This window comes from Eupeodes corollae, chromosome 1 (genome assembly GCF_945859685.1).
Source record: "Eupeodes corollae chromosome 1, idEupCoro1.1, whole genome shotgun sequence".
NCBI lineage: Eukaryota > Metazoa > Arthropoda > Insecta > Diptera > Syrphidae > Eupeodes > Eupeodes corollae.
Genome location: NC_079147.1, coordinates 258,051,568 through 258,064,178, shown reverse-complemented (window position 1 = coordinate 258,064,178; position 12,611 = coordinate 258,051,568). Strand labels below are relative to the sequence as shown.

The window sequence follows — 12,611 nt, the reverse complement described above, 5'->3', positions numbered from 1 at the left end:
ACTTTCACTTACAGCAGCGACATTTTTAGTAATTCGAGCGCAACTTTGACTCGATGGCCTTACAATATCTGTAACTATTCCAGTATCTTCAAATTTCTTCTCAATTTTGCAAATTGATTGCGTAGTAGGACGATTATGTAAACCATAATACCCTCCTAAGGCACGATATGTGGCTGTGGCATATTAAGCATTTTTTCTAGTAGATTTAAAGCGATTCATTTTCGTAAATGTCAGCCTTTCAATTGAAACAAACAAATTGGTTCAACAACTTAGTTTGACAAACGTTGAATTCCAGCAATATACTTTTGAAACTGCAAATATAATTAAGTCGCTAGCGTTTTTTTTTCGTGAGATATTTTACGTTAAAGGGATTTTTTTTCAATTGATTGATTATGGAAAAACTTCACATTAATTTTTTTGAAAGTCGTTTCTGCATCTTTTTGTGTAATTATCTGTATAACAAAATGTATTTAAAGACGATATCTTCACTGTGCCATCTTAATTTAAAAAAAAAATAATTTTCGCGGGTACTGCCTCTTGCGAGGAATTCGGCCTAAAATTGTAGGTCCCTTCCATTCCTGACAACAGTACTCGCACACAGGAATGGTTGCGAGTTGTAAGTCACTAGGCCCTGGTTCACAATGGACTGTTGCGCCACCAAATTTAAATCTTCACTGGTTCTTGAGCTATTTACGACAAAAAAAGCTTCCTGAACGACAAATCAATTACAAGAACTTCCTTTGGGAAATTCATAAAAATTGATTTTTGACTAAAATATTTTGGGAACAAATAAGATATAAAAATCTAACTTTTTTAAATTTACTTCAAAGTTTGTATATTTTATACAAAAAAGTTGTTATTAAAATTTTATAGAACTTCAATAAATATCGACAGACGAGCATGAATTAGGTTGAATTGTAGGCTCTTTTTTGTACAAAGCTTCTGTATCCAAAGTTCAACATTAAGTTGCCTGTACATTTGACCACAATATATTATTTTATGTGGTCCCTTAGACGTCCTTATTCTCAAGCGCATATCCAGACTTTTAATCACACCCTTAACATATGGACAAGTTTTTACTCACCGCTTAAAAATGTTCTTTAATGTTCTGTAACAGGCTGTAAAAGGCTGACAAAATGTAAAATAACATAATGTGCACCTTAGCCTTAAATTTACAACTTTAGTTATGCAATTATTTTAGAACACTGTGTCCAGCAAGGTATGGTCTAAATTTTTAATTTGGACGACTTCTTACATATGAAAGCATTCCAAGATTCCAAAACAAAACACAATAGTTTAGAGGGCTTTTGGTGCATTTCACTCAGAAATGTAAGACATTGTTTTCAAACGTAGTTTTTTACTAAAAATAATATATAGGTACTTTTCTTGTTTCCATATCTATTAATGATAAGAACGCTGCAAAAATTCAAAAAACCAGCAAATAAGAGAGGATCTGATATAAAGGAGTCAACAAAACTTAAAAATTGTAGACAATATTTGGTTTGGGAAATAGTTGCAATTCAGTTAATAATTTCTCTAAAAATTAAATTAAATAAATTTATGTAAACAAATAAGTTGATTTTGGGTGGCACTCACAAATTACACGTTTCAAAATATCTTTTTACTTCAAAACTTTATAGAAGCTTTAGCCATTAGTTTAACAAAAGTGTTTTGTTTTTGGGACGTATATATTATTGAAATTCGTGTTTAAATATTAATTCTAGAGCATCCAAAGCAATTGTATTTCAAAAAGTAGATTTAATTAATTTTATACAGAAAATCAATTTTGAAAAATAAAATGCACGCCTGGGTTGCTAGCACTTGTTAATGTTATCCAAAAAGTCACAAAATGTATGTAAATGCCGTTTTATTTCTAAAAAAAAAATGAGTTAAACCAAGTTTTCAATAGAGCGGTTTTTTAAATTGATTTACATATACATACATTTTTTAAATTTTGTCTTAAAAATATTTTTAATATACAGTTGTTTAGTGCTTATAAATTATACATTTTACATAAGTTTCGTAAACAAAAATCAAAATATGTTCTTCTTGTAGAAAGAAACCAAATTAAGAAAACTATTTAGAAAGTTTTAAAACAATGTATATTAGACGTAAATGATAGTGAGTTTCAGGAATTTAAAGGCAACTTAATATCAAATTGACGATCTCTTATTCAAGGTTTTTTTTTAATGAACCCCTCCATTCCTGACAACATTACTCGCACACAGGAATGGTTGAGAGTTGTAAGTCACTAGGCCTTGGTTCTCAACGGACTGTCGCGCCACCCAATTTATTTTTTTTTTTTTAAATATTTGCTCTTTTGCTTAGAGTTTTTTGAATTATTTTAAGCAATTCTAGAGTTTAGTTGTTTTGTCGTTAAATTACTAACAAATCTTTAGATGAAATCATTAATTATATTATGGCTCATATGATCCCCTTTTGTCGTCCATTTGTCAAAAGTTGATGAAATTGTGCTGCGTTATTAAAAAACTGCTGTATTTCTAATTCATATTATGTTCTTGGTGCAGCATTCAGCTAAAAGTAGTCCTTTTACCAAACAAAGTTTAAGGAAGTAAGATACAAATTTTGCAGGCATACAAAATACAAAATATAATAGTAGTTAAATATTTTAAATTCAAAGGAAAAAAAGAGGCTGGGATGCGACCCACACTGATAACTTCCCATCACGTCTGTCGATTTGTCTTCCCTAAAAGTTTGTCTATATGTACTCGTATCAATTTTTACCAAATTTGAGTACTTTTTTTGTAGATTTCATTTTTTATGAAAAATTGGACTGTTGGATTTTTATATAAAAATTACTGAATATCGAAAACAATATTTTCTGTGAAAAAAATGAGTTGGAAGCCAATAATTTTAATTTTTGAAAAGCTATTTGAGTCGAAAGTAAATTTTCACTAAGTTTGAGTATTGTTTTTTTTTTAGTTTTATTTTTTGTAGAAAAACTGTCAATTCAATTTTTTTTTTAATTTTACCGAATGTTGAAAACAATATTTCTTATAAGATAAATTTAGGTTTTTTAGTTTTTAGTTAGTTTTAGAATGTTGAAAACAATATTTCTTATAAGATAAAATTAGTTTGAAGCTAATATTTCAAAGTTTTGAAAAGATATTGGAGTCGAAAATAAATTTTAACCAATTTTTATTAATTTTTTTTAGGTTTTTATTTTTTGTAAAAAAAACTGTCAATTACTGTCAAAATTTTATCAGATGTCAAAAACATTATTCTTCGTTGCACAAAATTGTTTTGGAGATGAAATCATATTGTAGTCGTACAATTTTGGAGGTGACAAATTATTTTTTCAGTTTTTTTTAATTTATAAAAAAAAACGTTAAATGGATTTTTTTCAAGAAATATATTTCTTTGATATCACGTTACAATATATTATATTAAATTTAATTCAAGTCTCTAGCGTTTTTGGTTCGGAAGATATTTTGGGCTAACCAAAATGTTCACCTTTTTTTCAAACTGCTGTGGTAAGAAAACCACACACCCAATTTTCTTGAGAGCCCTTTCTGCATCTTTCTGCCTTATTATCGGTATAACAAAATTTATTTGAAGTTGATATCTATTCTGGTTCTTGAGCTATGGAGGACGAAAAAAACGTTGCGAACGTACGGACGTACGAGCATCTTTCTAAAATGTCAAAATTTTCAATTTGACAAATCGGACCCATTACAATAACTTCCTATTTGAAGTTAATAATGGTAGTTAAATATTTTAAATTGAAAGGAAAATAAAAAAATATCTCCTAGGGGGGGTCTTGACCCCTACTACCCCCTTGGATCCGCCATTGCTTATTCTACTCTAGAAAACCAGACGCTCTGGACTAGGTTGAAGCCATCATTTGATACAATATTATTTGTGGAAGTTACAAAAACCTGGACTAACGATTTGAAGCGCTACATAGGGACTTTATTTTCATAAATTCTAAATAAATTATTTTGCTTGCATCCTTGCATGTATTTTCAAAATAAATCCAAATCCCCCACCCCCTTTCTACTTTCAGATGCCCCTGGACTTCAACTATACATAATAAAATTTGGAACTTATTAAATTTTGTATCATTTGTATCTTCATTGTTTTTCTATTGCATTGCAAATGTGCAACTGATGCAACATTGACTCACCGACTCACTCACTCACGAAGTGTAAATTAGTATAGCAGTTCCCACGTACTAAATTATCCACCATCTGTAATATTTATTATTGACAGACAAATTTAATATAATTTGTTCTGCTACTGTTTCTTCAATATTACAGATATTGACAGAAGTACACCATACTTACTTATGTACATAAAAATACAAGACAAATCATATTAAAACCAACATATTTCGTTCTGATATTATATTTGCTCTAAGTAAATATTATTTCTACAATGAAAAGGTGAAAATTAACTCTGCCATAGAAGTAAAGAAGTGATGTAGAAGAAGACCGTATAAGTGGTAAGTACATAGTTGCACCCAATACCTATACTACCAATATCTTCTATACTCATCATATACCTCGCCATACTCACTCTGTATCTACAAACTGTTGGAATAGACACAAATTCAGCACGTCTTGGCTTCCTGTGTACGCCATGTCTCTTCCGCTCATTGAAATTGCATCTAGATACATTATTGATTCTCAAATACATTATTCATATTGTGGGCACAAGTAATCAGATCATTTTGTCAGTGTTCCTGTTCAGTTCATTGCTGGTATACTCCTAGAGCTAGAGTTGTAGAAGGTTGTTGGTTGTTGCACAGTTGCAGTTGCAGAGCAAAGTGAGTTGTCAGCAGCGATGTCTTCACTGTCATCATTATCTTTATCATCATCATCATGGTCGGTTGTATTTGTGTCGTCATAATCGTCGTTATGTAGTCTTGTGGCATATTGATTTCCATAATTTGCTTCAAGGAAGTGAGGCATCTATTAAATTCTTCATTTTTTTCTTACAAAGTGAGTCAATTTTTTAGTCTTGAACAAGTAAAATTATCACCGAAATGTTAATTGTTTAAACAAATACAATGTCAAACAACATGAATTATAATGCGCAGGTATTCGTTACAATTGTGATTATAGCTTCTTTATGTGAATTAATGTTTTGTATAAATAATTTACAACTTTGAAATTGATTGGATTTGAAAACCCCAGCCCATCAGAGAGTAAACAAAGGTCTCGGTCTTACTTGGAAGTGAGCGGTTTTGAGAGTAAACTAATATTGCGAACGTAATTAGACTATCAGCTGATATGATGGTTGCATATGGTTGATATGAGGTGCCACGGTTGGTTTGACGACTTAATGGAAGTATAGTTTAAATTACAGTGTTGTGGAGAGAGGGTTTGACCTAGTTGTGCGGGTTTAAGTGTAAGGTGCACCCAAAAGCAGTATTTCTTATATCGATATGAGCACTGTGCAGTGAGTATTGGTACGTATTGGAGTGAAGAAATAGCAAGCATTACTTAAATTATAAAAATATGCAGTTCTAAATTAATGAGATAGTTTTTCTTGCAAACAAAAATAATAAGTTCCAAGCATAGGTGCAGGTTGTTCGAGATACAAATTATTATTTATGTGCTTGAGGAAGCATAGCAACTTTTTAATTATCATAGTTTAATTTCAAATAAACTTATGAGCCTACATTTATTTATATCTAGTTATCTGGTAGAACTTATGAATGTGTAGTTGAGTATGTACTGCGAAATATAATAAAAGTGGTGTTTAAGAATGAGAAAGAATTATTTATTATTATATTTAATTGGTTACAAAAATTGATTTTGATATAGGAGCAAATTACAACAGAGAAAAAAATGTGTATTGCTGCCCCTATATTTGTTTGTCCTTAGCCAAATATTAATTATTTAAAAAAGATTTTTCCTTATCGTTATAAAGAGACAAAATTTGTTGTTGGTTTTAAAATTTTAATACTTTTTATTCATTTCGGTTCTCAACTGCGGAACCATCATCAGCGGACGACAATTAAACAAAAACACAATGAGATTATCTTAGCCAAATATTATGCACAATTTAAAATTAAGATTTTAAGCTATCTATTAAGATGATAAACCATATTATTATTTTTTTCTTCAAAAAAAAAATATGCGGTATATTATTAAAAGTTAAAATCTTTCCCTGTTCTCCAAAAAATCCACTATAGGAACACAATTTGTATAAATTTTCGGGAATACTCGAGGTTTTAATCAAACATGACAATACGATAGTGGCAAAGGCGGAAAAAAGTGGGTCCTTGATTCTGTCCGTCTGACTGTCCTTGTCCCTGCAGCCCAAACCATTGGATCGATTGTGTTTAAACTTGGAAATGAAGGTTTTAGGCCAAATGTTTTTTTTTTCAAATTTTTAAGACTTAAAATAACAATACTCCCCATTGTAAATTTTTTGGAAATCGAATCGAAAATTCGAATTTTCTCAACAACAAACCGATAGTTTTTTTTTCAATTTTCGTCAAATTTTGTTTTCTTAAATTGACTTTTTTTCGATATATACCAAACAAATTGTTGTTTTGCTCTAGAAGGTTCCCCCCATAAAACCGGTATTTTTCTTTTACGTTTTTTTAAGAACTAATCAACCGATTTCAACAAATTTTGTCTACTGTTTCAATACTATTTGATGACAAAACATGTCATTATTTCTTTTGAATTTTAAAAAAAGAAATTATTTTTGTTTAAAAAATCCATATCTCAAAAAAAGGTAAACTTGTTACTATGAAATTGCTGGTTATAACTGCATACCAAAAATGTTTTCAGAAAAGAGGCTGGGATGCGACCCACACTGATAACTTCCCATCACGTCTGTCGATTTGTCTTGCTTAAAAGTTTGTAGGTTTTCGTGTTGGGTCACAAAAGTTGTCAGTTTAATTAATTCTCACAATTTTTAAAATTACCAACAATATTTTTCATTTTTCACAAGAAGTAGTAAAGTTAAAAATCTAGTATTTTTAAATAGATTTTTAGACGAAAACATTTTTTAACCAATTTAAGTAGCATTTCTTAAATTTTTACAAATTGGATGAATGAAATTAATTTCAGATATATCAAGAACCGATCATCAATTTCTACCAAATTTGCGTACTATTTATTGTAGAATTTATTTTTTTATGAAAAAACGGACTATAAAAAAAAACTACAGAATATCGAAAACAATATTTTCTATGAAATAAAAAAGTTTGAGCACAATAATTTTAATTTTTGAAAGGTATTGTTTTTTTTTAAGTTTTAATTTTTTGTAGAAAAATAACTGTTATTTCGATTTTTCTCAAAATTTTACTGAATGTTGAAAACAATATTTCTTATGAGATAAAATAAGTTTTTACCAACTTTTGTTAAATTTTGTTTAAGTTTTTAGTTTTTTGTAAAAAAAACTGTTAATTCCATTTTTCTCAAAATTGTATTTAATATTCAAAACGATATTTCTCATAAAATAAAAATATTTTAGATCCAATATCTCAAAGTTTTAAAAAGATATTTAAGTAGAAAAACAATTTTTACCTACTTTTGTACGTTTTTTTAGGTTTTTAAATTTTTTGTAAGAAAACTGTAAATTCTATTTTTCTCAAAACTTTACTAAACTTTATAACAATATTTTTTAAAAAATAAAATTAGTTTAAAGTAAATAAAATAAAAGCTTGAACAGATATTTGTGTCCTAAATCAATATTTACCAATTTTTATCAATCTGGTCTTAGGTTCTTATTTAAAAAAAAACTGTCAATTCGATTTTTCTCGAAATTTTTTAAACTGTTGAAAACAATATTTGAAGCCGTAATCTTAAGTTTTGGAAAAGATATTGAAATTGAAAATTAATTTTTACCAACTTTTGTTAAATTTTGTTTAGGTTTTTAGTTTTTTTTTGTAAGAAAAACTGTCGATTCGATTTTTCTTAAAATTGTACCGATTGTTGAAAACAATATTTTTTTATAAAATAAAATTAATTGAAAGCCAATATCTCAAAGTTTTCAAAAGCTATCTGAGCCAAAAACCAATTTTTACCAACTTTTTAAAATTTTTTGGTAAGGTTTTTATTTTCTGTAAAAAAAACTGTCGATTCGATTTTTTTTTCAAAATTTGTCCGAATGTTGAAAACAGTATTTCATATAAGTTAAAATTAATTGAAAACCATAATCTTAAATTTTTGAGAAGATATTTGTGTCGAAGCTCAATTTTCACCAACTTTTGTTTAATTTTCTTTTAAGTTTTTGCTAAAAAAAACTGTCAGTTAGTTTTTCTCAAAATTTTGCCTAATGTTAAAAAACAATGTTTCTTATAAGATAAAATTAGTTTGAAGAAATAATCTCAAGTTTTGGAAAAGATTTTTGAGTCGAAATTCAATGTTTACCAACTTTGAGTAATGCTGTTGTTCGTTGCACAAAATTGTTTTGGAGATGAAATAATTTTGAGGGAACACATTTTTTTAGTTCTTTTGATTTATAAAAAACCGTTAATTGCATTTTTCTCTAAAATTAAACTGGTTTAGAATCACATTAATATATATGTAATATGAAATTTAATTCAAGTCTTTAGTTCGTGAGACGTACGATCGTAGGTACACACGCACGCACAGACATCTTTCTAAAAATCTTTTATTGCGACTCATGGTACCTTGAAACGTCAAGAAATGTCAAAATGTTCAATTCGACAAATCGGATTCATTGCAATAACTTCCTATGAGACGTTAAAAATGCATTATTAATTATTATGAATTAAATTTGCAGGTACATTTTTAAATCTTGAAATACAGGAGGAGTTCAAATTCAAAACATGCATTTAAGCTGGTAATAGCATTCTTTCCTTCATAATACCATTCGAAAACCTAAAGAAACACTTAAAAAAAATTAACTCTGCTCGATTTTTGCAAGAATTTGCAGAAATAAACAAAAATTTAGTGGCAATATCAATAAATATTAAAGATATTCTATTTTCAAAGACTGCCCCGAATCTAAAATAAATAATAAAATAAAATTTAAGTCAAGACCATTATTTCTTCGTGAGATATCTTACATAATATACCTAAAAAATTCTCAGACCGATAGATTTATATTTTTGAAATATTGACAAATGCACAAATTTTAAATTTAAAACATTTCAAGTGATTAAAATAACTTCGAGTGTGATCTTGGAAATTTAAATGGTACCTGCTATACTTTACATTAAATGGTCGCTTTTGGTTAGTTCAATTTTAAATTCCTTGTCATTTTTTGAAGCTGTCATCATTTGAAATTTGACAGGAAAATCTACTTCTTGTATTTCTCAAAGAGGTGATCACAATTGACTTTCAAAATCATGTGATTCAACAACTTTAAACTCTTTTCTTAAGCCTACGTCAAAATTAGAATAAGGCAATGCTCTACAATCAATTCAAGATCATAAAGCTGAAAATCATGAATTCATTGAGCACATACATTACAGATATATAGCAGATGTCCAATTTGGATATGGAAAAATTTAATGAAAAGGACATTATGCTGATATCGTCCCCCATTGTTAATGGTATTTTTATCTTTAATCCTTCTTTAGATTGTGTTCTATCGAATTAAGTCATTTTTAACTTCCCAAAGGAAGTTTTTGTAATGGGTCCGATTTGTCAAATTGAAAATTTTGACATTTCTCGGTACTTTTTGACAGAGACTTTGAAACAGAACCCTAGAAGTCCTTAATTTTTGTTTGCAAATAACCCCGATAGTTGGCCAATAATTTCAGCACCCAATAGTCACTAATGTCCATAGTAACTGTCAAGTCTTCTATTCGCATAAATTAGTAAGTCGTATTGACTTTCTGGCAATATTAACTCATCAATTAAATCCATTTTTTGTAAAAAAAACTACGTTGTCTATGCATTTTGTTGGCTTTGTCGAATTAGTGGCTTAAGGTTTAAAAAAGTACCTATAGGGACTTGTGAAAAAATAAACTTTTTCATCTTGTTCCAAGACAAAAATCAGTTTTTGTTTCGAAATAAGAGAGAATTTTGATAAAATTTTGTTTAAATTTCCGCACACTTGGGAAAAGTAAAAATGGTGATTATTTCGGTAGCTATTTAGATCCCATTAATTACCTGACACCTGATGAAACCGAAACAAAACAACTATAAACACTAAATTCTTGGGAAACTAAAGAATATTTTTTTTGAAAGCATAACCTCCCATATTATAAGTGTTTTAAGCTATTATGGAAGTACATTTGTATCAGTCTTTTCTGGCATTTTACAAATACACAAGTTATTCAAAATGAACCTTAAAAAAAAAAAGATGAATTTAAAACTCAAAATCAACATAAACCTTTATTTCCACAAACTGATGAACTGCAGTTTATTCGCATACCTAACCTGCCACAAATTCTTGGCTTTATAAACTTCCAACCAGGATAATCATCCTCATCATCATTATCATCATCGGTTCAACTCATCGAAACTAATAAATGCTTTCAACTTGCTGCAGAGCATATAATTCACTTCAATTGATTTAATGCAGAAAATTTCGCATCAAGTGATTTCCTTGAAGTTATTTTTTTTGTTTTTTTTTTATTATTTTATAACTCTTTTTATCTATATTCTATAATTTTTTTGTTTTGTTGGTTTATTGGTAAAAAAAAAACAGAAAAAAAAAATAATCTAAAGTTTTTCAAAAAGCAACAAAACAATTGAAGCAGTTGTTCCTTCAGTTTCAAGGCGGAATCTTAAAGGCAACATAAAAAGTAAGAACAAAAAATACACCAAGCCAGCAACAACTTAAAAGTACTAGAGTCCTTTTTCTTTTGCTGTTTTTCTCAATCTCAAGTTCGAAAGGAAGGATTCGCACAAATCAAAAGAGAAATCGAATAAAAACAAGAAACTTTTATACATCTACATTTTTTTATATTGTTTCTTTTTAGAGTTAACTTTGTATTTTGATCGAATATCCGGGATTTTAAGGCAAAGGCAGGGCAGCAAGAAAAGTGTATCATCCTCTGGTGATGGGTGAGCTTTGAAAAATACTTTTGGTTATTGAACAAAAATAAAATATAAATTCTTTCTTCTCTTTCTGTCCAGTTCAGTTACTTAAGCTCAACTTAATTAGAAAAGTTTTTTTTTTTGAGTCTCTTGGTCCGAGTTCAACTTACCAGAGCGGTGACTGGCAGCGCCACCACGAGCAAAATTGTCTTGCAATTGCAGGGTTGCCATGCTTCATTTCAGTGTTTATATTTTTTCATAAGAAAATAAGTAAGTTAAGATTTTGTTAAAAACTTTTTTGAAGTCTATGTCAATCTTTTTCAAGAGCCATAACACACTTGTTGGTGAATAAGAATAAATTAATATGAAGATATATATATATGTAGTACCCGTGGCATGATGGTTAGTGCGTTGGACTGTCATGCAAGGGGTCTTGGGTTCAATCCCTGCCTGTGCCAGCTTAATTTAAAAAAATAATTTCGCGGGTACTGCCTCTTGCGAGGAATTGACAAATCCTTCAAGAGTAATTCTTGTCATGAAAAAGTGCTTTCTCAAAACTAGCCGTTCGGATTCGGCCTAAAATTGTAGGTCCCTTCCATTCCTGACAACAGTACTCGCACACAGGAATGGTTGAGAGTTGTAAGTCACTAGGCCCTGGTTCACAACGGACTGTTGCGCCACCCCATTTGATTTGAATATGAAGATATATGTTTTCAGTTTTTAATTTTTTGTGGGTCCTTAAAATAAAACTTAAAACTAACCTAAACTACCAATTCTACATATAAACTACTTTTTGTGCCACCATATTTATACTACTTAAAATAAACAATAAAACTATTAAACAAGTATGTAAGCCCGCCAAGGCTTTGAACCCCATCCACTATTAAGTGCCGATTTAAGCCACTAAAACTGTTTCTCCTGCTTGAACTTATCAGTTCGTTCCCGTTCGAACACAGCCCTACCGAACCGAAAGAGCTCTGCTCCGCCTTGTACCATCATAACCCGATTGTACAGGAGTCGCCTACGCACTGTTCGTCGTCGTATCCCGTATCAGACCGCATCTGTCTAAAAAGAGTAATGCCTCTGGTGGAATGAAGGTGCTCAAGCGTGCACTCTCAAGATGCTCGTCGTTCGGATAGAACACCCCGAAAATTAAATTGTTGGTCGAAGACCAATGTGCAATGTGACCTCGAAATTGTCAATTCTGTTGATTCGAGCCCCGTTGTATATGACCTCGTCCGGAACAGAATTGTCTCTGCACATTTAATTTCAGTTTCCAGTCGTCGCAATATCGCTGAATCTTGTCGAAATCACGCTGCAAGAGAATTCTAATAACCTCAACCTTTCGGGCCGTTCTGTACGCAATAAGATCGTCGGGCTACGCAATTGCCTTTGTAAGACTTACTATCAGATCGCTGGTGTAAATGCTGAAGAGAATCGGCGATCTCACCGCTCGGTGTTGAAGACCATTTTTATTAAAGAATGTTATGGTAGAAATTACATTTCCACTTTTGACAACAAGCTTTCTACCGTTGAGCATATCATAAAGTATATACAACAATGGCTTGCTTATGGCAAGCCTGCTCAGTTTAATATTAAGACCCTCTAACCATACGGTGTCAAAGGCCTTTTCCAAATCAACCAGAACAGCACCTGTGCTTTTTTGTT

General features: G+C 30.2%; 1 long non-coding RNA gene across 1 annotated transcript; it reads left to right on the top strand.

Annotated features, from left to right (window-relative positions):
• Nucleotides 1–5,131: 5,131 nt before the first annotated feature.
• LOC129943499 (uncharacterized) lies at nt 5,132–11,251 on the top strand. Its single transcript, XR_008781259.1, has 3 exons — nt 5,132–5,434; nt 10,886–10,970; nt 11,043–11,251. It is a non-coding gene; the product is annotated as an uncharacterized LOC129943499 (long non-coding RNA).
• The last annotated feature ends 1,360 nt before the right edge of the window (nt 11,252–12,611 follow it).